The sequence below is a fragment of the Grampus griseus genome (genome assembly GCF_964374135.1).
Source record: "Grampus griseus genome assembly, chromosome: 15".
Classification (NCBI taxonomy): domain Eukaryota; kingdom Metazoa; phylum Chordata; class Mammalia; order Artiodactyla; family Delphinidae; genus Grampus; species Grampus griseus.
Window position 1 is genome coordinate 82,118,148 of NC_139009.1, and position 24,113 is coordinate 82,142,260.

Consider the following 24,113-nt stretch of genomic DNA (forward strand, 5'->3'; position numbering starts at 1 on the left):
AGACCCAACGCAGCCAAAAATAAATAATTTTTAAAAATAAAGTCAGCAACTTTAAGAATTTGAAAGCACATCTGAATTAAATCTGAATGTGTTATGAGTGTTTATGCAGTGGATTCTCTGAATGGTGGTGAAAGGGTCTGGATGACCAGTTGAGGACCTCTAGGTCTTTATTTCTTTTACTCCCCAGAGGTGAGGAGTATATAGACCCAACACCAGCTCTTCAGGCCAAGGGCCCCATCATCCCAGTAGGTCAGCCCTGTCGTCTGGGTGACAGCCTCCCTCTTCGTCACCTGGAAAGTTGAGCCAATCCAGGACTCTGGGTCTTCCGAACACAGCCACACTGAGCTAAAAATATATGCAAATGCACTGTCTCAGGACGATGAAAGTCACGTGGGATTGACGGTTTCACCAATATCATGTCCACAGAAAAGTTCCGTACAAGCCTCCTAAGCCCGTGGCACCCTCCAGTTCCACCAGAGCAGCAGACAGGTCCATACAGAAGCTATGAAACAGGTCTTATTGCACATGTATGGCTTTAACCACACCTGGACTTCAGGAAGGAGAGTGTTTCTGAAACACATCTTGGGAAACACCTCACTTGTAAGTAAGGATTATATATGCCAGGCACCGTCAGTGCTTATCTACGAGACAGTGTAATACTAAGCAAAATATTCTGTTAACAGTAAAAGAAGTGCTGCAGTTTTCATTATGGAGTGACAAGTCAACTCACCTTCAATGTTGCGTTCAGATGACAGGTAGGCAGCTGAAGCCAGAGTTTAGGCTTCTCCAATTAATCCAATAACCTCCATGCCACTTACCCTTGGAATTGGCATTAGGAAAGCCCCATGTGCCCCCAAATCATATAAATTCCATAGTTTCCTGTTCATTAGGTCCAGGTTGGCCTACGCCGGTATGTCATATTTTTGACATGTAGCCACAAGGGACATACAATCACAATTAAGGGGAGACTTTAGCTAAAATTGGCAGGCCCCGCTCGAATGAACAATTTATGCCCACACAGGGGTAAAAACGTATATAGCTTCTCCAAGTGATGAATACTAAACTGTGAGAAACACAAAGAGATATAATTCATTTATTAAGTTTGCATAAGATATCTCTGCACTTCCAACCAAACACACAGAAGGGGTGTTCGCATCACAGCAAGGACACAGGATGTTATTACAGGTAATTGCATACAGACTGTCAATACTACAATCATCATGATGTTTACGGAATAAACCTGCAATGTTAATAAAATCCTCTTCTTCTTCTCCCGCATGTAACCCTCCCCTGGTTTCCCTGTGCATTTAGAATAAATGTCACACTCATCATTGCTTGCAAAGCTCCAGCCTGTGCTCGCTCCTGGATCCCATCTCATGCCACCCCCTCCCCATTCCACAACCTCTCCAGGCCCCTGGCCCAGCCCTACCGTGGCTCACCCTGGCCCTGGCTGGCAGGCCTTCTTTGCTTGTTCTTTGTCCTGTGGTGAGCGAAGAGAAAGGCCGCTGTCCTTGTTCCTTCCCTTGTTTGAAAAGCTCTTCCCCACACCTTTGTGCGGTTAACTTCTCAGATCTCGGGTCAACCTCACGAGTAGGGCTTCCCCAGCCACCCTAGTGAGCAGTGCCCTACACCTGCAATCACTACCGTGTCCCCTATCGCCCGTTCTACTTTCTGTGTAGTATAAATCGATTTCCAGCTGAAATTTGCTGTCTGTTGATTATCGGGCCCACTAAAGTGGAAGCTCCAATAGGAGAGCTGCTTGCTCTCCGTGCAGTTTCTAAAACAGTGCCTGGCGCGCAGTAGGTTCAAAACAGGTGTTTGTGACATAAATAAACGCTGTGCTGGAAGATGGGTAAAGCAAGTTACAGACATGACCATCCACACCCTTGAAGCTGTCTGATGACGAAGAAACAAATGGCCCAAGAACAAAAAATATTTTTAAAAAATTTAGCAGTTGCATACTAAATTGTGATTAAACCATCAAAGTGAGCTGAATGTATCCAACTTGAACAAATTATTTAATAAAAATAAGGACGGTCATACAGAAATGTGAGTGGCCTGGGCTGGGAAGGTGTTCTGAGGTTTGATGATGAAGAACCTGGTGAACTTTCTAACAGTGTTCTGGACTGAATATTTGTGTCTCCTCCCAGATTTGTGCTTTGAAGTCCAGAACCTCCTTTGATGTGATGTATTTGGAGGTGGAGGCCTTGGGAAGGTAATTAGGTTTAGGTGAGGTCATGAGGGTAGGGCCCCCTGATGGGATGAGTGTCCTGATAAGAAGAGGAAGAGAAACCAACATCTCTCTCCCTCTCTCTGCTGCATGAGGACACAGCCAGAGGCAGGCTTCTCTTCCAGGAAGAGAGGGCTTGTATCAGAAACCAAATCTGCTGACACCTTCATCTTGGACTTCCAGCCTCCAGAACTGTGGGAAATGAATGTCTGTTGCTTAAGCCACCCGGACTCTGGTGTATTTGTCATAACAGCCTGAGCTAACACACGTGGTGTCTGGTATGGTACCTACGGCCTGGAACATCAGAGTTGCTCAATAAATATCACTGAATTTTGAAATATTTAAACTAAGAAAACCCTGAAATGATACTGTAGCCTTCTCAGCAAAGTTTTAAGGACCACTTCTCTATAATCCCTACTGATCTTTCTAGCATAAATATGGGACACGTGGATATTGAAATTAAGCAGGAGAAAAATCATCTAGGGACGTAGGGATGACAAAACCCAAAAGAGTTTTTTTTTTTTTTTTTTTTTTAAGTAGGGAGGACTTTTTTTCTTTAGCCTCACAAATTTCAAAGAGGCTTCGCACATGCAAACAGACTCCAGCTTTTTCACGTTCCTCGTGCCCAGAAACTGGGACATTAGGATGCCAGGAACCCTTTGAAAATCTAAACCATGTGATAAGTGCAGGAGAAGCTCTCAAACAACCACGAGAACTTCTGTGGAGCTGCCAAAGAAAGCCAGATGCTTCTTTCAAAAGAATAGATGGAGTTGGCTTGGGAAAAAACCTGTGGCCTCAGCCTCCAATGAGAAGGGCAGGTGGCGTGGCGTGGTGTGCCGTGCGTGTTCCCGGTCCCCTGGGCCGGCATCTCCTCCCACAGTAACACCGTGTCACCACCGGGCTCGGTGGCCCGTGCAGGACACGGGGCTCTCCTGCACGGGATGACAGGGATGGGAAGGCTTTGGTCTGGGGCCGTGCAAAACGAATCCCATACAATTATGGGGAGAATGTGATATTGAAAAAGATGTAAAATTGCTTCACTGCACTTGAGGTTTTCATTTTCAGAGAAATTGAACAGAGATGAAGAAAAAAAGAAAAATCTGTGTTCAAAAGGGGTTTCACGATGCAGGATATCAGGAAATAAAACATTCTTTTTAACCAGTATGTACAACAAAGAGCAGGTGTTTTTACTATTGCCATCTACCAAACCATAAGGTGTGTGACCTTCTGCCTTAAGTATGAGCTTTTCAAAGATTCTCTTCACGTGCGTTCATTGTCACACCCTCTTGTGAAACTAGCATGATGATCTGGCTTGAAATGATGATTCCAAAGGGCTTTTGTAGTTGTTATTGAGGGGCTTTGTGTTTTAATTTTTTAAGAAAGCCTAGACTCCTTTCCTATACTTGCAGCTCCTGATGGAGCTTCTGCGAGTTTAAATTTGCTGCCAAGATTATTTTTCCGGTATCTGTAACACTGGCGGGCCCCTGGAAAGCCTGTGTGCCCTGGGCTTTCATAACTAGACAGCTCACACCTGAGTTATCTCGCCTCTGCTAATGACATCTCATAGCACTGCTTCCTTCCCATCCGGCCACGAGGCCACATGAACCCAGCCAGGAGCCGTGACCGTGGGCAGCGTGGCCGCCCTGCCCTTCCTCTCCACCTTACCGCGCCTTGAGACGGCTGGGCTCTCCCTCACTCGGTCAGTGCCTGGAGGGCAGGAACGCATCTTCCACGTCTGCCCTCTCTCCGCACCTCGAAGAATCCTCTCTCATGGAAGACGCCTCGTAAACATTCATTTCCTGGCAGGAACAATATCTGTATATTCATAGACAGTGACACGTTTCCAGTGAAATAGCTTTCTGTTTTCATTTGCCACTGTCCTCCAAGACACAAATATTAGGGATGGTACAAAGAAAATCTCGATGAAAATACTCAATTTATGCAGCATTACCGCTTCTCTCTCCTCCTTTACATCTATCTGTATGAGGTACAGAGGGCAGTGAATCTCAATGTCATTTTTCAAGATTTTTTTTCATTCTCAACACACCGCAGCAGTGCGCTGTCCTGAGTCAATGCGGTAGCCAACTGCGAAAAGAGTCAAATCCCCAAAGCAATAAATAGAAAGCCATACGATCTCATTCTTCCCTCTGTGGGTTGGCCGGCTGTTTGCTGGTTCACTGGCCGAGGGATGTTTATCACAGCATTCAATTTTCGTTGATCCCTGAGATTTAGTTTGGGGGAAGTTGATATGTTTATATTCCTTCAAAAATAACCCATAAATGTGCCAAAGAGGAAAAAGATAACAGTACTGTCCATTCAGAGGCCCGCAGACCCTGCCTATTCCTCTGCTGGTTCACTGTCCCGCAGGTCCCATTACATTAAGCCGTGAAGCAGACCTGAAGAGACTGGTAGGAAGGGTCTGGAGGGAAGGGGGTGACCATCTGCTTTGGGAGAAAGAGCCTCGGCCCAGAGACTCCCAAGCACCTCCCCAGCCTAACCAGCCATCCTCCTAAAACTGAGGGCTGTCAGAGAGCGGGTCGCAAAGGAAGGGGGAGAAACCAGCCAGGGCAATGGGTGGGGGGCGAGCACGGGGGAGGGGGCGGAATTGGCACTCTCCTTTAATCAAGTGGCCAGTGGTAGCCAGAGCAGATGTGAAACGCCCTCAGAAAAGCTGGCCACTGATGAGCTATGCAGCAGCTGAATGGCAGCAGCTCCCATCCACCAGCAGCAGTCACGTTTCCACCAGTGTTTGTGTTCTGCCTCTAAGACAAAGAGAGAACAGCCCAGCAACTGCAGACAAACTTACTTGCCAATAAAAAGTACAGAGATCATTACTGAGTTCTCACCGTATGTCAGGTATTCTGCTAAGAACTGCCTGAAATCTTCCCCCTAAGGGTACCGATATTTATTATTCTGGGTATATGTGTGTATGTATACATATTCAAATATAATTTCTAACCTACTCTACAATCCTACATATGTGTGTGTATATGTATGTATCTTCATATGTACTGATAATTTCTAACCTACTCTACAATCCTGCTTTGTTGGTGTATCAGGTTTCTCCAAAGAAACAGAACTAACAGGGTATGTGTATGTGTATGTGTGTGTGTGTCTGTATAAAGAGACTATAATGAATTGGCGTGTGCAATTACGGAGGCCAACAAGTCCTAAGATCTGCAGGGTGAGCTGGCCACCTGGAGTCCCAGAAGAGGTGAGGATGTAGAGCAATTCCACCTCCCAACAAGAATGTAAGCTCCAGAACTTGGTAGAGACTGAGTCTAGAATTCTCCAGGTATTACTGAGTACCTGCTACGTGCCAGGCTTAACAAGGACACGGCACAGATCCCGTCCTTATAAACCTTTCCATCCTCTACCTCTAGGATAAACCCCAAAACAACCTAAATGAAATAAACTGAAAAATTTTAAAACAACTCAAAAATAATCCACGGTACACAACCTTGACAATTTTTTAAAAATTCAGAATGATGAAAACCTTGAGTTAAAAAAAAATCAACTGTAAGATCTAAGCCCATGTTTATCAGGGCCATAACACTTAAGTTCTTCATTCTATCATGAGTGTACCGATGAAATTCTCTGAAAGGAGTAAAACCTCATGTCCTTTGTGACAAATTAAGCTGTAAAGCTGTTTCCTCTTATGCTCTGGTTTCCCCGCTTATATTAACAAGGGGCATAAAAGAAAGCCTTTAAGATAATATTTATTTGCAGAAACAAACATTGATTTGGAGCACTCAGAGGCACGTATGTGCCTGGAGGGGAAACACTTGAGGGAATCTGAATATTTTATCATGCCGTGGATATTATTACCCTCCTACCTGCATATCTCCCCCTTCAACCTGCTCTCAATCTTTCGCGTCTGTCTCTACCCCCGACCAGAGCCCTGCCAGGGCGCACCTGCCCATTACTCACAGTAAATGTGACACCAGTAAATATCACATTTCACCCTCTGTCAGAACTAAGATTACATAAACGTGACACATTTTAAGAAGCAGCGCGTCTCTGTTGTTTACAGTTTAACAAAGATAAAGCCATGATAAATACCGTAGGCTGTAAATCAAGACATCTACCGTTGTACACTTCTTATTCCTCTCAGGGCTGAACAAATGTTAATTATAGAGAATTTGAAAATGAGACTTGTTAATGTCATTTTTAATTTAGCATGTTACAGTGTAAATGTTTTCCATTGTGTTAATTTACACCTGTTCTCACAAGCTTCATTATTAGGTTTACAGTGGAGCAGCTCTCTGTGACTCTGGAATTTGCTTAAAATGGCAGAAACAATTACTAATTAGAAGGGCATGTTTACTTTAATGATATTTATTTCCTAGTCTAGTTTTGTATGTAATGTACTATGGAAGTGTATGATTTAATTAGCGAAACCCATTTATCACAAGCAGTTTCTCAAAAGAGAACAGCTTAAAAAATACAACAGATTCATTCAGAGTTTGATAAATTCCTTGGATGAAAAGCCTACAGAGTGACACGTCTCTACAGGGATCTTTCACTCATAAACTCAGGGCATTTCCCCACTTCTGTTCCAACCACTGCAATAATTACCAATGGTAAGACTTCGACTCTAATATTTTTCATGCAAATTTTAAGAGGGGGTGTCCAAAATTTTGAAATTTATAGGCTCAAAAATTCAAAACCTGCGTTCAAAATTAACACAGGCTTCGACTTACTGATAGCCACACTCACCAATTTCATCTGTATATTTTAAGTATACAAAAAGCAAATTCCTTTTGTTTTTAATATAAAGGAAATGGCTTTTTCTCCCTAGAGTCATTTCTCTGGCACCCGAAGTATAATTGACATTTTTCCCTCCAAATATTGGGGCACAGTTACTACCAACGGAATAACTGATTCACAAAAAGACCATCCAGTAGATATTACAACTCCCGGGAAAGATTGCTGGAGAATAGGACATTCACCTGGTCTCAAAAGACCACCCCAAAGGCTCTTAATCACAGAAGGAATTGCTTTTAGAGTGGAGAAATATATTCAGGAAGCAGCTCTCCCCAGGTGGCTTTCTTCAATCTTGTAACAGGAAACAACTGAACAGATACAGACTGCAGGACACTCCACAAGAACTAGCCTGGACTTTTCCAAACGGTCAACACCACAAAAGACTTTGAAAAAGCCGAGGGAGTAGTCTAGATTTAAAAGAGGCTAAAGAAATGTGACAACTAAATACAATATGTGATCCTTGATTGGATCATGGATTAAAACAAAAACAAAAAACAGCCGTATAGAAAATTACTGGGACAACTAGGGCCACCCGAATGCGGACTGGGCACTAGATAATATTATCATATCAAGGTTAAATTTCCCTGGTGTTTTAATGGTAACAGATTGTGTAACAGAATAAGCCAATTCTTCAGAGACACCCCTGAAGTGGCTCAGGATGAATTGTCATGATGGGCAACCTTGGAAATACACAGAAAACAAAGTGAGAGCTGGGAAGGAAGTGTAGCAAAATGGCAGGGGGCGGGGCAGGGGGTAAAGGTCATCACAGCATCTCGTCGCTTTTCTATAAACCTGAAATCAAAGGTTGGGAAAGTATAGCTAACCCAATGGGCTGAGTGGGAGGCCAAATCAGAAATATTCTTCCTACAACTTCTTACATGCAGACTTTATTCAAGAACTATTATCGCACGTCTTTGAGTGTAAGCGTTTCAGCATGATTATTAGACCCACTAAAATAGCAGGTACCCTTGGAAGTGGCTTCACAGTCGTGTTTCAATATATAGATTCACAACATTCCTATGAAACACAGTCTAATCACCTTACATTTTCGGACCCCAGAAAGAATCCATGCTACAGAGCAGCCGAGACATTTCCCATGAGGATTCATGCGTCCATCCTGAGTGAAGTAAGTCAGACAGAGACAAATATCATAGGATATCGCTTATATGCAGAATCTAAAAAAAGGGTACAAGTGAACTTATCTACAAAACAGAAATAGAGTTACAGATGTAGAAAACAAACTTATGGTTACCAGGGGGTAAGGGGGGGGTAGGGATAAACGGGGAGTTTGGGACTGACATACACACACTACTATATATAAAATAGATAACTAATAAGGACCTACTGCATAGCACAGGGAGCTCTACTCAATACTCTGTAATGACCTATATAGGAAAAAACTCTAAAAAAGAGTAGATATATATATATGTATAACGGATCCACTTTGCTGTACACCTGAAACTAATACATCATTGTAAATCAACTATGCTCCAATAAAATTTTAAAAGAGAAGACTCATGCACCCCACAGCCCAAGGAGAGGTTCGGTATTTGATTCTGTTAGAAAAGCTGTAACTAAAGAGGGTGTGTTGTTTAATGTCAAGACACTCACTCTAAGTTCCATGACACCATATTCTACACTTGTGTTCTTCATAAGTAAAAGAAAACACTGGTACATGGAGATTTTGCCCAACCAAGAGAAACCCCTCAGAACACTAAAGGGCAGAGTGTTGCCCACGCATCCCCAAGCAGTGCCGGGTGAGTATCCGCAACCTGCTCTGGACCACACCCACGAACCCCCATACAGCTGGTGAGGCCGACCATCTCCTCTGGGGGAGGCCCGGGGCACTTGGATTTATGTGGACTCACGGCCAGCGGGGGCCGGTCCCACTGTCGTCGGGCCCACAAGAAGACTCGTCATTCCTCCAGTCCTCCCTGTTCAGGCAAAAGAGCGTACACATGCTCTCTGTTACTCCCTGAGAACGGGCCTAACGAGGGAAGTCAAAAGGTGTTTCGATCAAGAGTGGGAAAACCCAAGCTGAGCCCCTGTGATGCATCTGAGGAAGGTGCAGAGGGCTGCCAGTAAAGAGCTAATGGAGTCATGACGCCTGGGTAAATCTGCAGCCTTTAACGACAGTCTCCACACCTACAGCACTGGCACATTCCAAAACTGAAAAGCTTCTGGACGCTCCCACCTCCAGAAAAGGAAAGAACTGGAATGAGGCAACGCTTGCAGGAGAGATAAGGGAAGCCAAGAGTGAATCTGATGGGGCGGCAGCATCTTCCCACCCCTCTTTGCCAGGCTGTGCAAAGTTAAGAGGAAAACAACTAACCTGGCTCCCATTTTTGACCTGTATATACAGAGTCAAAGTTAAAACCCAGGGTGCTTGACAGGCAGACACTGTGTGCGTGTCTGCATGTGTGTTCACCTCCTGGTTCACACATGTACAACACGCACTGGCATGCGTGCTTCAGGAAGGAACAACCCCTTAAGGAGATGGCTGGTGAAGCAGGTAAGTTTCAGCCAAATGTAACCTTCACCTTAGAAACCAGGAACTGGAGTAATTAGATTACGATCTTTCCAACACTGTGGGAGAGATTTGATCAACTGCGGCCAAAATCAGTTACATTATTTGGTTTACCTAAGTAACGGACCCTTAAACGCAATCAACACTTCTCCAGGCTGTGAGTCTTCGAGACCTGAGATGCATTCAACAGAAACGCAAATGCATCTTCAAAGGGCCTTAGGATGTTCGATCAGGGGGGAGGGGGCCTGCAGAGGCGGGAGGTAAACAGACATCTAACATCATCACTGCATAGAGTCTGCCTTTCTTTCACCTCATGCCTGCGCTATTTTCATGTTTGTGTAGTTCCTGTACGAATTAAATGTGTTTTACTGAAGATCCTTAATCCTGGGATGCGCAGCCATGCCACTCAGTTTCTTTTTAAAATTTCAGTATTAAAACTTCTTTACGGGGTAAAGAATAAGACCAAGATTGCTCTCGATGCTCAAGGAAATTCAGGAAACTTAAGTAACCTGCGAAGGTCTGAAGAGAAATGGCAGAAGGAGCTCCCCATCTCCTCTCGCCCCTCCACGAATGGATCTAGGGAAGGGCAGTGGGGGAGTCATGCCCTGTTTGTGTGGCGAGAGCACCCAGAGCTCTGTCCTGCCTCCCGAGACTCCACCTGTTTGGCCTGGATCCATAAGGTCCCCGTGGTAACATCAAACTTCCCGACTGTCTCCACTTCCTGCCCCACCCTAGTCCAAGTGCAGGAGCTGGGTCTAGTGATTGTCATTCAACTCAGTAGGTCCATTTACCAATTCTTATGGTTTAAACCCGACAAATCCTGTACTTGTACATCCAGACAGAACGCTCCGCAAAGCGTGCTGGGTCCACCCACCAGCATCAGTTCCGTCTCCTGCGGGGGCTGGACAGGGATGCTGGCACCCTCGGGTACCTGGGCACCTGCAACGCGCAAGCCTCTCACCCGGGATTTGTTTAGCCCACTCGTCATAATGAGCAAGTTCAAGCCACGAATTCCTGACTTGCCCAAAAGGAGGGCTTCCATTAAAAGGGGTGGGGCAATGTGACAAGAGGGGAAATTTATACCAAGAGGCTTCTTTGCGTCGCTTTTAAGTCTCTTGGGTAAGGATGAAGAGAAGCTGCCGTAATTTACAACAGGTAATCAGAGTCACTCGTGTTTACCTCTTTTCATCAATTATCTTCCTCTTGCCGGCAGCTGAAAAATTACATTTCACTCAAAAGTCAGCCTGTTGACTTTATTTCGACAACACCTGAACAGTGCCCGGTGGCGGCATGTTTGTCAGTTTCACATTTTGCTGTGGGACGGTCGCTGAGAGCTGACTCTGTGTGCAGTCTTCTGAATAACTGTATTAGTGGTCCTAAAACCAGATGGGCTCAGGGCCAGCGGAGTGGATGCACGCAGGGGCATTCCATTACAATGCATCTAGGCTTACGGTTCAAATAACTTTCCTCCAAAATGAAGAGGCACGGACCTCCCTGGTGGTGCAGTGGTTAAGAATCTGCCTGCCAAGGCAGAGGACACGGGTTCGAGCCCTGGTCCGGGAAGATCCCACATGCCGTACAGCAACTAAGCCCATGCGCCACGACTACTGAGCCTGTGCTCTAGAGCCCGCGAGCCACAACTACTGAGCCCACATGCCACAACGACTGAAGCCCACGCGCCTAGAGCCCGTGGTCCACAACAAGAGAAGCCACTGCAATGAGAAGCCCGCACGCCACAACGAAGAGTAGCCCCCGTGCGCCGCAACTAGAGAAAGCCCGTGCACAGCAAAGACCACCCAACACAGCCATAAATAAATAGATTTTAAAAAAAAATGAAGCAGCAGCACCCAGAGCTCTGTCCCCTCATCTGTGGAATGGGAAAACCAATGTGGAGTGCGCACAGCTGGTTTGGGACTAGGAAAAACTAATGCATGTGAAGCGCCTAGAAGCGTCTCAGACACAAGGTTAAGTGCCTAGGTACAGGAGCAGTAACCTACAGCAAGTTTCCCTTTGAGGGTCTTGCACATTTCTGGCCATATCATCTACTGATTCCACAAGAGGAGGCCATGTGCCCAGAACACACAGGGAAGCCCCCAGTGGAGCTCCTGCTGGCGGCCTTGCACTGGCCTAATTCTGCATCCGGCATGAATCCTGCCCGAAGATCCCTCTTCCTCATGCTCTTGACAGCATGAAAGGATTAACTAGCACTTGCAGCTCCGTGAAGAGGCCTGAAGGGTGTTTATGTATGAAATCCAAGTACATGAGCCCGTGGCTGTCACCTGGGTGTACCCTGACTGCCTCCGTATCTAGTTGATGGATTGGTGCCTCAGATCAAGCGCTGTGCTTTCCAGTGGCTGCAGTGCTTTGTCCTGCTGAAGGCCTCTCGTTCCTAACCACTACTGCTTCCATGTCTAACAGAGTCAGTCTAACCCTGAGGACTGGAGAGGACGCTAGCGGTCATCAGCATGCCCTCTCCATCCACCGGCCAGTCTGGCGGGAAGAGCGCAGGGCTCCCTTGGCCACTGGGGCACCGTGGGCACCTCACATCCTCTGAGACTGTTTTCTCAGGCATGAAATGAGGATGGTGCACTAGGTGGTCATTGTGATGGTGGACTTCTGTGTCAACCTGATGAGGCCATCGGGCGCCCAGACACGTGGGCAAACATTATTCTGGGCGTGTCTGGGAGGTGCTTCTGGATTGGACCAACATTTGAGCTAATAGCCTGAGTAAAGCAGACTGTTCTCCCCGACGTGGGTGGGCCTCATCCGATCCAATGAAGGCCTGGATAGCACAAAGCAAAGCTTGACCTCCCCAGAGGAAAAGAGAATTCTTTCTGCCTGACTACCCTCAAGCTGGGACATGGGCTTTTTCCTGCCTTCGGACTTGAACTGAACTATGGGCCCTTCTTGGGTCTTGAACCTGCAGGCCTTCAGCCTGGAACTTACACCACCGGCCCCTCTGGCTCACTGGCCTTAGGACTCAAACGAGAAATCACTGTCTCCTCTGGGTCTCCAGTTTGCTGACTGACCCTGCAGAGCTTGGGACTTGCTGGCCCCTGTAATCACGTGAGCCAATCCCTTACAATAAATCTCTTCATATATATAAACACACACATTCTCTTGGTCCTGTTTCTCTGCAGAACCCTGACTACTACAATCACCAAGGGTATCTGCGTTTCTAAACCATGCGTAATGGTCATCCAACCTCTGCTTGCACACCTCCCAGGGAGGAGACTGCCTTGCCTCTCACAGCAGCTCACCCTGCTTTAAGGAGGGTGGTACTTGGGAAGTTCCACCCCTGAGTGAGTATGCAAAGCTGAATCAGCCTTATTCTCGGCATGAGGACCTTGCATCTAACATGTGTGATCTGACCTGAACAAAGCACATATAGGGAACCTTTTATCCTTTAACACAGGCTGAGACTGCCTTGGCTGTTATTTGTTAGTTTTGTTTCGTTTTGATTTTCCTGGTTATATCATAACGTTAGTAACGTTGAGGCTGTAGTGAACCCTCAGCCCATTTTCACATGAATCACAGTGAGGTGAAATCACCACCCAATATTCTGTTCTGCAGGGGACAGCTAGTGCGGAAGGGCAGGACGTCACATTGATTGTGATAACCAACATCATTTTGTTACCTTAGGAGCACAAACTGTGGAATGATTACCTTGTCGTCTAGAGGACTAGCTCATCCCCTCCCCTCCCTGTCATCCAGAGACTGGATTAACATCTTTAGCTCCAACAGAAACAGGAGGTGGCTTCAGGCCTCCATAGCACTCCCCACTCCGTCCCCCCTCCTGGCCAGAGGCCGCCAGCCCCGACAGCACATTACAGCACTCCCCACTCCGTCCCCCCTCCTGGCCAGAGGCCACCAGCCCCGACAGCAGATTACAGTCACCTGGGACTCTTCAACATAAATGCCAGGCTCAACCTCAGAGATTCCTATTCAGCTGGGAGGGGAGGGGTTCAGGCATTAATTAGAACTTCTTCTTCAGTGATTCTGATGTGCAGCTGGCCTGAAAACCAGGGTTGTGTCCAGGTCAGGGGTCAGCAGTCTTCTTCCGTAAACAGGCAGAAAACAAATACCTTAGGCTGTGTGGGCCATCTGGTCCCTGAGGCAGTTGCTCAGCTCTGCTCTTGCAGCATGAAAGTAGCCATAGACAACACATAAATGAGTGTTCTGATAAAACTTTATTTACAAAAACAAGCAGTGAGCTATATTTGGCCCACAGGCCACAGAATGTCAATTAATCCATTCCTCACCCAGTTTTTTGTTTTTTGGGTTTTTTTGTGGTACGCGGGCCTCTCACTGTTGTGGCCTCTCCCGTTACGGACGGAGCACAGGCTCCAGACGCGCAGGCTCAGCGGCCATGGCTCGCGGGCGCAGCCGCTCTGCAGCATGTGGGATCTTCCCGGACCGGGGCACGAACCCGCGTCCCCTGCATCGGCAGGCGGACTCTCAACCACTGCGCCACCAGGGAAGTCCTCCTCACCCAGTTTTAAAAGGGTTCTTGCACCAAATATAAACTCATCAAATTGTGTTGTCACCCAGCTCACATTTCTCTGACGTGCCATGTCACGAGGGACTCACAAAGGGCTTGGTGAGATCAATATTCACTCTTATCTGACATTCCCTTCCTGTATCAAACTAATAATCCCATCCAAAAAGGAACAAACTTGTTCTTTGAGAATCCTTTTTCTCTGCCAGTAATCACTGCTGTTTTTTAGATGTTCACAAACATCTGTTTAAGATTGCTTCTAGAATTTCATCAGAAACTGACTTAAGCTTACCCATCTGTAGTTTCTAAACTATGCTTTTCCCCCATTGAAAACCAGGACATGTTCACTGAAATCATTTGCAATCTCCAGGCGTCCCTCTTCTCCGTGATTCACAAAATAGTATCTAAAGTGTCTCCACAATCATATCTGCAGGTTCTTTCAGTGCCCAGGAGACCTAAATGCATTTCTAGCAACTCTCATGATCTCTTCTATCCTGGGCTTTAATTTCTCCAAACCATGTTTATTCTACCCTTTCCATTTCAAGATCACTTTTCCTGATAAATATGATAAAGTCAAAACCGGAGTCAAGCAGTTCTGCTCTCTCTGTGACATCTGTTTGCACCACACCATCTGTTCTAAATAAGGCTGTGTGTTCTCTCTCTTGGCTCCAAATACAATTGTTCTAAAACCTCTCTGTCCAGGTGGCCATGCCTCCTGGGCTGCCTAGGGCAGTCAGGTATCTATCTTTGGCCCTGAGGTAAATGGTAATACAGTCCTTCACTCTGAAAAGTATCCAGTCTGAACAGCCGGTTCCTGGGAAAAAGCACAAGAAATGGAGGCAGACAGCATTTCATAGACTTGCTGGCTTCCCAGTCTCTCACCCACCCAAGAAAAAGAGTGTGAAGTCTCTATAGCCAAGCTGGGTTCACTTCCTGGACCTGCCATTTACTAGCTGTGTGACCTTAGCCTAAGTCATTCAGTCTCTAACTCTCGACTCAATGGAATCTTCGTACCTATTAAATGCCTACCCACCTGATTTCAGCCCTTAGCACAGCACTCATGTCACAGAGTAAATGCTCAGTGTGACCTACTATTAAGAGCATCATTATCAAAGATATTCATTCCCTCAACTCCACCTCCCCACGATCTTGTAAAGTCTCTCCCGTCTCGTTGAAGAAGTCTATGTCTTCCCTGGAAAGCTGGGCTCCTCAGAGGAAGTTTCTCCCCTGGCACAGAAGCAACCTGCATTAATAACCTACCTAACATGAACTGCTCTGGCAGGAATGCAAACGTATATTCCACGAATCCCTCAGCATCGCTATCCCCTGGAATCAGGATAAATGACTCTCCTGCATGGTTCCCTTGGGAACACACCCCCAAAACTTGGGGGATTTCAACTCCCAAGGATGGAAAGTAAATCACACCAACTAGAAAACGCAATGACTACATTGCAACAAAAATGCAACAACACATGTACAAGAGACCAGAGAAAAAGACTGTCTGAAGGCATATTCGAGTAAGGGTATTAGAAAAAGGCCCACACAGGAAAAAAAATGAGTGATACCTGGGGTTTCAGCATCAACTACAGAACTAGCAACCCCTTACTGAGTGAACTACCACACGCCAGGAAATGACATACCAGGCGTTTCGTACATGTTACCTCACGTATCCCTCTCAACAATTCTGCTGGAGAGAGAGGCTCAGAGGACTCGACGGGTGCCTAATTGGTAAACGGCAGGAAGAGAGTTCACCCCAGTTCTCCTGTACCCAAAGTTCATGCTCTTCCAGACATACGATGCTATTTTCTTATGAAGACAATCCAAGCCTGGTTTTAGAGGCAGTTGAAAAACAAAAAGCCTCCAGGAAAAAAGCGAAAGAGTAAGATTTACTTGCATTTTAGAGAAATCTATGAGCCCTGTTGATTAGGTGGATGGCTGACCTTTAACCGGCAATTTGGATGATCAAAGTCAGATATCCAAGGCTGCTTTTTACACAAGACGTACAAAACAGACACAAGGCAGGTAGCCTGAAGCAGGGAATTACAAGGAATTATATACATCCAGCAAACTCAGGAAATGTATCATTTTTGACACATCCTGTGTACCAGAGAGAAAGTGAGTAAACACCGTGAAGTGGCCCAGAGTTGCTCCTGAAGTTAGAAGATTGGGTCCTGCTATGGACTGAATGTTTGTGCATATGGTGAAACTCTAATCCCCAGTGGGATAGTATTTGGAGGCGGGCCCTTTGGGAGGTGATAAGGATTAGCTGAGGTCATGAGGGTGAGGCTTCTATGATGGGATTAGTGCCCTTATAAGAAGAGGAAGAGACCAGAGCCCTCTCTCTCCCCACCAAGTGAGGATACAGCAAGAAGACATCCATCCATAAACCAGGACGAGGAATCAGCTGGCGCCTGATCTTGGACTTCCCAGCCTTCAGAACTGTGAGGAATAAATGTCTCTTGTTTAAGCCACTCGGTCTATGGTACTTTTGTTACAGCAGGCTGAACTGACCGACAGGCTATACTAGTCCACATACTTGTCACATATGTGACCTTGTATTAAGACATTTGGCATCCTTGAGCTTGAGCTTTCAGAAGTTAAATTTCTCTTTGAAACTATATGTCTTCTTTCAACAAATGATGCTAGAACAACTGGATATCCACGTGCAAGAGAATGAAACTGGACCCCGTGTTGGGGAGCCCTAGGACCACCACCAACGTTCAGATATTTGCTGAAAGGACATGGACTCAGTAGAGTTACACTCGTAACTAGATGTATTACAGCCATGCAGGAAGGATACAAAGCTGGATCACGAGGGAAAGATAGAGGGGAGTCTGGAGGAATCCCGGCCAAGGCTTCCTATCCTCTTTCCCTCCCATGAGGGCTCGTACAGAACACACTTTTCTCCCAGCAACAAAAATGCAACAACACATGTACAATGTTTCTGCCCACAGAAGCTCATTATAGACTCAGCACCCCAGGCTTTTGATCGAAGCTGGTCTTGTAACTCAAACCAAAACTACAGACGGACCCTGCCCCTATCCAGAGAGAAAGCAAGAGATCTCTTCCTCATACCAAAATTAGCTCAAAATAGATCACAGACCTAAATGTAAGAGCTACAACTATTTTAAAACTCTTAGAAAATACGAGAGTAACTCTTCATGACCTTGATTAGCAAAGCTTTCTTAGATATGACACCAAAAGTATAAGTAACAACAACAAAAAACAAAGTAGATTTCATCAACATTAAAACCTTGTGTGTTTCAAAGACACGCTGAATTAGAGAAATTATTTGCAAATCATATGTCTGATTAAGGGACTTATATCCAGAATTACAAAGAATTCTGGCAACTCAGAAAAAGAAAAATAACCTATTTTAAAATGGGGAAAGAATCTGTACAGACTTTTCTCCAAAGAAGATATTTAAATGGCCAATAAGCACATGGAAAAAGTGTTCAACATCCTTACTCATTTGGGAAATGCCAATTGCAACACAGTGAGCTACCACTTCACAAGCACTAGGACACCTATAATGAAAAAGACAGATCATAACAATAGTTGGCAAGCATATGGAGGAATTAGAGCCCTCATACACTACTGGCGGGATATACAATGATGCAGCCATTTTGGAGAACAGTCTGGCAGCTCCTCAACCCGTCAAACATAGCATTACAACATCTGGACCACCAATTCCCCTTTCAGGTACACACCCAAGAAAACTGAGAATACATATTCACACAAAAACCTGTACACAAATGCTCAAAGCGACATTTCTGTAACAGCCAAAAAGTGCAAACAACTCAAATGTTCCTCAACAGATGAAGGGATAAATAAAATGTGGTCTATACATTCGATGGAATACTACTCAGCAATAAAAAGGAATCAAGTACTGATAAGCGCTACAACTTGGATGAACCCTAAAAATGTTATGCTAAGCAAAATAAATCAAACACAAATAGCCACACATTATATAATCCCCTTTATAGGAAAGGGATAGAACAGGCAAATCTGTAGAGACAAGAAAGTAGTTTCGTGATTTTTCTAGGGGTGGGGGTAGTGGGGAATTTGGGGGGTGATCGCTACAGGGTACAGGATTTCTTCTGGGGGTCATAAAAATGGTCCAAAATTGACTGTGCTGAGGACTGCACAGTGTGAATACACTGTATGTGGATGAGTTGTATGGTATGTGAGTTATATCTCAATAAAGCTATTTTTTTTTGAAGTGTATGTCCATTCTTCTAAATCAAGGCAAGTTAACAAAAGGGCAATGAGAAAATGAGAGCTAATTTTGATCCAGAGGCCACGTCAAGGCTCCCTCTGGCTGAAGAGTCAGCCAACAAGCCAGATGTCAGGACCGCGAGAAGATGGCCCAGGACCTGGCCCTGATGCCCTGCAAGTGTCTCTGAAGAGGACAGTGAAAGCTTTTCTGGCAGGAAACGCAGCAGCACCCACAGGACATGCCTTATGACCCCAGCCATACGACATGCTTCCTTAAAACCATAAATAAATTAAGTTCTGCATGACCACAAACGCAAAACACACACAACTAAATGTATTCATCTGATCCATTCATCAATATTTAAAGAGCACCCAGAGGGTCCAGGAGACACAGCTGATGATGTTATGACCGAACAAAGTGGGAAACGCACGCTCCGTCCTTGTTCACTTCAACACTGGCCTCTGAGAACAAATAATGTCATTCTAACCTGCCTGCCATCCTGTTACCCACCCACTTGTCACGGTTATCGTCATTTGATAGGTAGTAAAAATGTTGGATGAAACAGTGAAAGTCCTGGTGGCACACAGGGGCGCGGTACCCACCACGTAAGCCTTCTGTGTGTTTCCTCATTAGTCCTCACAATCTCCCAGTGTGGGATAGAAATCTTACAGATGGGGATACTGAGGCACAGGAGTGTTCATTTGCCTGAGGTCACACAGCTACAAGGAATGAAACTGGGCTTCAAACCCAGTTGGTTTGGCTCCAAAGACTGTGCCCTTAACCGCGGCGCTAAATGCTGTCCACGTAAGGGTGCCACATTTCCTCCACAATTTCCCGTCTCTTCTAGAAGGTGGTCAAAGGTTTGGTTGAAGTACAGATAAAACACATAGAATATTTCTCAGAGCTATTAGGAAAATTGTTTAAATACCTATGTTTGTTTAATTGTATTTATTTTCAATTTTTGATTGAAATACACTTGTTTTACAACAGTTTTAGAGGTAAAAAAAAAAAAGCTAGACAGCTAGTACAGAGAGTCGCTTGTATTCTCCATCACCCAGATGACCCTACTGTTCACATCTTACATTACTGTGTACACCTGTCACAACAAAGGAACCAACACTGGTACACTGCTATTAACTAAATGCCACACTTTTAATTTCATGACTTTTCCCCCCGATATCCTTTTTTCTCTTCCAGGATCCCATCACGTTACAGTCTGTAGTCACAGCTCCTTCACCGCCTCTGGTCTGGGAGAGCTTCTCAGACCTTCCTTGTTTTTGATGACCTTGACAGTTTCGAGGCATATCAGTCAGGCACTTTGTATAATGCCCCTCAGTTTGGGTTTTACGGATGCCTTTCTCATCCTCAGACTGACATGACGGGTTTTTAGGAGAAGACCACAGAGGTGAAGTGTCCTTCTTCTCACGTCTCATCAAGGACATGTGCTGTCACATGACTCACCACTGCTGACACTGACCCGGACTGCCTGGCTGAGGAAGCAACCACCAGGTTTCTCCACCGCAAACTTATTCCCCCCACCCTCACCATAAACTGCTCTTTGGAGTAAGTCACAAAAAGCAGCCCACACTCCAGGCATGGGGAGTTAAACGCCACTTCCTTGGTGGGCGGAGCTATATAAACATAATCGTAATTTTTAATGGGGTTAATCTGTCATGACATTTAAAAAAAAATAAAACATGCCAAATGAGCATGTACTGCCCTGTCCTGTTTGGTAGTGACCCTGTAGGGGTTCTGAGGGCTCACTGCTCATTCTTCTTGGGTCTCAGAATCTCAGTGGGTAAGAGGTACTTTCTACAAGGTGATCAAAAAGTGAACCAACCAGCTTGCGGAGAAAAGTCGGAAATCTGTTCCACTCTAGAGGATGCTTAACAAACAAAGGGAGGTGAGAGGGAGCAGAAAAGCTATCCTGTGAGAGAGGAGGTGACACAGTCCGTATATGTTCATATGGACAGCTATTAAACTGCAAGTTTCCAACGAGCTCCCAAGTCACAACAGGTACATACATAGTTCCAAAGTGAGGTGTCAGGCTTCTCAGAGGAACTTTTCAAGGTTAATGTATCACAGCTATTTCATGAGTTTTTATACCCTCTGCCTACTCTAAGTACAAAAAACAAAGGAGGTCAGGAGAGAATTTCCTATTTCTTTTGAGGAAAAAAAGCTGTGCTGTGATTATCACCACTGCCGCCACTGGGGTTCGGTTGCGGGTAGCAAGGTCAGGTGGAGCGTCCACTCTCACTTCAAGTCTCATCGGAGAAGCTCCGAGCAGAAAAGCACAGCCGTTGATGAGGTTTCCCTAGAGCCAGGGGGCCTACTGGATGGGAAGCTGACCCCCACCTGAAGGCCAGCTCGAACTGCTCAGCAATACCTGCACCCTCATACCCACTCCAAAGTGGAACAAAGGGGCCTCAACCTGGGGGCCAAACATGGAATTTATGGTGGGCATGATGGCCGGAGGTCACCCTGAGGCTTTTTCCAGAGGATGAAGTGACCCCCAACAGGGTCTGCACGGAGCAGACCTCCGTAAAAATCAGAATCCGTGCGAGACCTGGGTGCAGCTGAAGGAAAAGGCTGCCCCAGCAAGGATGCTGCCCCAGCAGGGGAGCCAAAGGAACACCTGAGTGAAAGTGGCTTTAAAATCAGCTAAGGCTTCCCAAAGGAGGTAGACCAGCTACTCTGGGAGTCTACCCGTAAAACAATCAGCTCCTGAATAAATAACAATTATATTCTGTGGGGCTCAGAAGAGACAAGAAAAATTGCCAAGGGGCACAAAGGAAAAGCAAACAAATGAACAAAAAACCCTGGGCAGTGAGCACAAAAAAGGGGAAGGTCCTGTGAGGTACAGCGTTGCTTTCTAGGCAGCCTTCGGAGGGCGTTAAGTCTGGGCTCGGTAGGAAAGCTACAGGGAAGCGGCTGGGTTCCACGGGGCACTGAGAAGGGGGTGAAATTGGTCTCAGGACAGCAGCACTCACGGCTACCTGCAGAAGCAAAAGCAAACACCCTCCTAGGAAAGCATGCTTCAGGCCCCATGGGCTTTCCTATAGATTAAGATCAATCAAATACAAGCTAGCAATCAAGGCTTCCTAAATACACACAGAAACAAAGCAACACCACGAGCGAGAGGCAGAAGAAACGACAGACAACAGATTTAGATGATCGTGCATGTCAGAGGTTTCAACTGCCAGGCATAGACTAGAAAGTAACTACATATTAAGTATTACAGAAGCAAAAGACAGAATCGCAAAAATAAGTGACAAGTTACTATCAAAAATGACTGGGCAGGTCCGGTTTTGCAAGATGGAAAGAATTCTGGAGACGGGCTGCACAACAGCATGAATGTACTTACAGCACTAACTGAACTGTACACTTAGCACATGTTAAGATGTTTGTAAATTTTATGTGTATTTTATCACAATTTTTAAAAATGATGAGACAGATTTTAAAAGAACCAAGTAAAACATTTAAAAATAAAAACAGTAATTACTGGAATTTTTTAAATCACTAGCGACATTATACAGCATATTAGTCAAAACTGAAAAGAATTAATGAGGAAGGAAGAGCTGAAAAAGATGAGCCCTGAAAGGCGATTCAGAGAGACCAGGAGGTGAAAATACAAGAGAGACATCAGCTGATACGGAGAATACGATGAGAGGGGTCTAAAGTAAGTCTAATCACAGTCTTGAAGAAAAGAATAGAAAGGATGGAGGAAAGCGAATACGTATTCAAGGAGATAATAACTGAGACTTTCCCAGAGGTGATAAGACATGAATCCACAGATATACTAATCGGGGTAAATAAAAAGAAATCCAACCTAGACATATTGTACTAAAATTGAAAAGCACCCAAGATAAAGAGAAGATGGCAGCTTAGCCCAGAAAATACAGAGCCAGCTTTTGACCAGACCGGTCAGGTAAGAAACCCTCTGTATTTCTCACAATTAAAGTACCTTCCTTTCCTCAACTCCTTTTCTTTCCCAACACAAACCCAATGAGAAAGGGCAGTTAGAACACAGCGGGGAAATGAAAAAGGCACCAAACACACCTCCTCTCCCATAACGAGGATGGATGTCCACAACCATGCCTCGGGCAGGAAAAGTCTTACCTTTGGATGAATGAAGTTCCTCAAGGGTTTATTAACCTATTTTTTTTTTATTGGCGTATAACTGCTTTACAATGTTGTGTTAGTTTCTGCCGTACAACGAAGTGAATCAGCTATACGTATACTTGATCATCCCTTCCAACTGCTACCAATTTGAGACAGCGTGTTTTCTACTGACCCAAATGTCCAGTGTAGAAGGGTATAAAAACAGACTCGTGGGCTTCCCTGGTGGCGCAGTGGTTAAGAATCCGCCTGCCAATGCAGGGGACACGGGTTCAAGCCCTTGTCCGGGAAGATCCCACATGCCACGGAGCGGCTAGGCCCAATGAGCCACAACTACTGAGCCTGCACGTCTGGAGCCTGTGCTCTGCAACAAGAGAGGCCGCAACAGTGAGAGGCCCACGCACCGCAATGAAGAGTGGCCCCCACTCGCCACAACTAGAGAAAGCCCTCGCACAGAAACGAAGACCCAACACAGCCAAAATTAAATTAATTAAAAAAAAAAAAACAGACTCGTGAGTTAGCCTTCCTCAATGCAAAGTGTGTGTTAAATTCTTGTTACTTCTATGGTGCAAGCTGCAGAAGAAATCAAGACTATCTCCCACCATTTGTTCTCCCATGGATGGAAACCACAGGTGGCTTGATACATGAGGCCTGTGTAAATACAAAAATAATCATTGTGCAGGATAATTTCGATGCCTGCACTCACCTCCACTTCTACTTCTATTCTAATAAGCAACGTATTCACCTGCCAACTTGTTGTGAATCGCATCTACTCTAAAAATCCTACAGATGCATTACGATGAGATGCTCTCTTTATACATCAGCTAGCCAGAAAAGAGGATGAGATAATGAAAAATACCCAAGGGAAGGAAAATCCCCTTTTCAGCTGGTTTAAGTCTTGCCGATAGTGTGCACACAGCATTTCGCATCTACCATAAAGCTCCTCAATTAGTTCATAGACAAGTTAACCTCTTAACTCCCAGAAAATATAATTCATGCACATTTTATACCATGTGGCATCCTGCTGGCTATTATCCATCATTTACAAGTGTTATTTGTCCATAAAAATGACACTAAATTTTTGAAAAATGACACCGCTCTGCCTGCTTCTGGCTGTGTTTTAACAAATGGTACCCCTGCAAAAGGCTTTAAGCTGGATAAGAAGCAATTAGTCAAAGATACAATAAATATTTTTTAAAAGGATATAAATGATGGCTTGTCCAGATAGCCAAATGTCTAAAGGCTGATACACAATAAAATAAGGGTTAATGTAAAAGAGTCCACTTCATTATTTATGGTTAATAAAGTTAATCAAATTCACTGCTTCTTACTCATGCATGCGTTTAAACAGAAACACGAGTATGATATGCATATTTATGGAAAGCAGCCCAAAAGATCATTATCTCTAAAAGAAAATCCAGCAAAAAAAGAGATGCCTAAAATGTTGTTGTTTCCTCTTACAACATAAACTGTTTCTGCCTCAAACACAAACATTTATTTTAATTAAAACTATTAAGCCAGGCTTCCCTGGTGGCGCAGTGGTTAAGAATCCGCCTGCCAATGCAGGGGACACAGGTTCAAGCCCTGGTCCAGGAAGATCCCACATGCCGTGGAGCAACTAAACCCGTGTGCCACAACTACTGAGCCCACGTGCCACAACTACTGAAGCCCACGTGCCTGGAGCCCGTGCTCCACAACAAGAGAAGCTGCCGCAATGAGAAGCCCACGGACCTCAATGAAGAGTAGCCCCCGC

At 45.2% G+C, this 24,113-nt stretch overlaps 1 protein-coding gene across 2 annotated transcripts in view; it reads right to left on the reverse strand.

Annotated features, from left to right (window-relative positions):
- AFF3 (ALF transcription elongation factor 3) overlaps positions 1-24,113 on the reverse strand; it is a 558,275-nt gene that overhangs the window by 493,662 nt on the left and 40,500 nt on the right. The window lies entirely within an intron of this gene.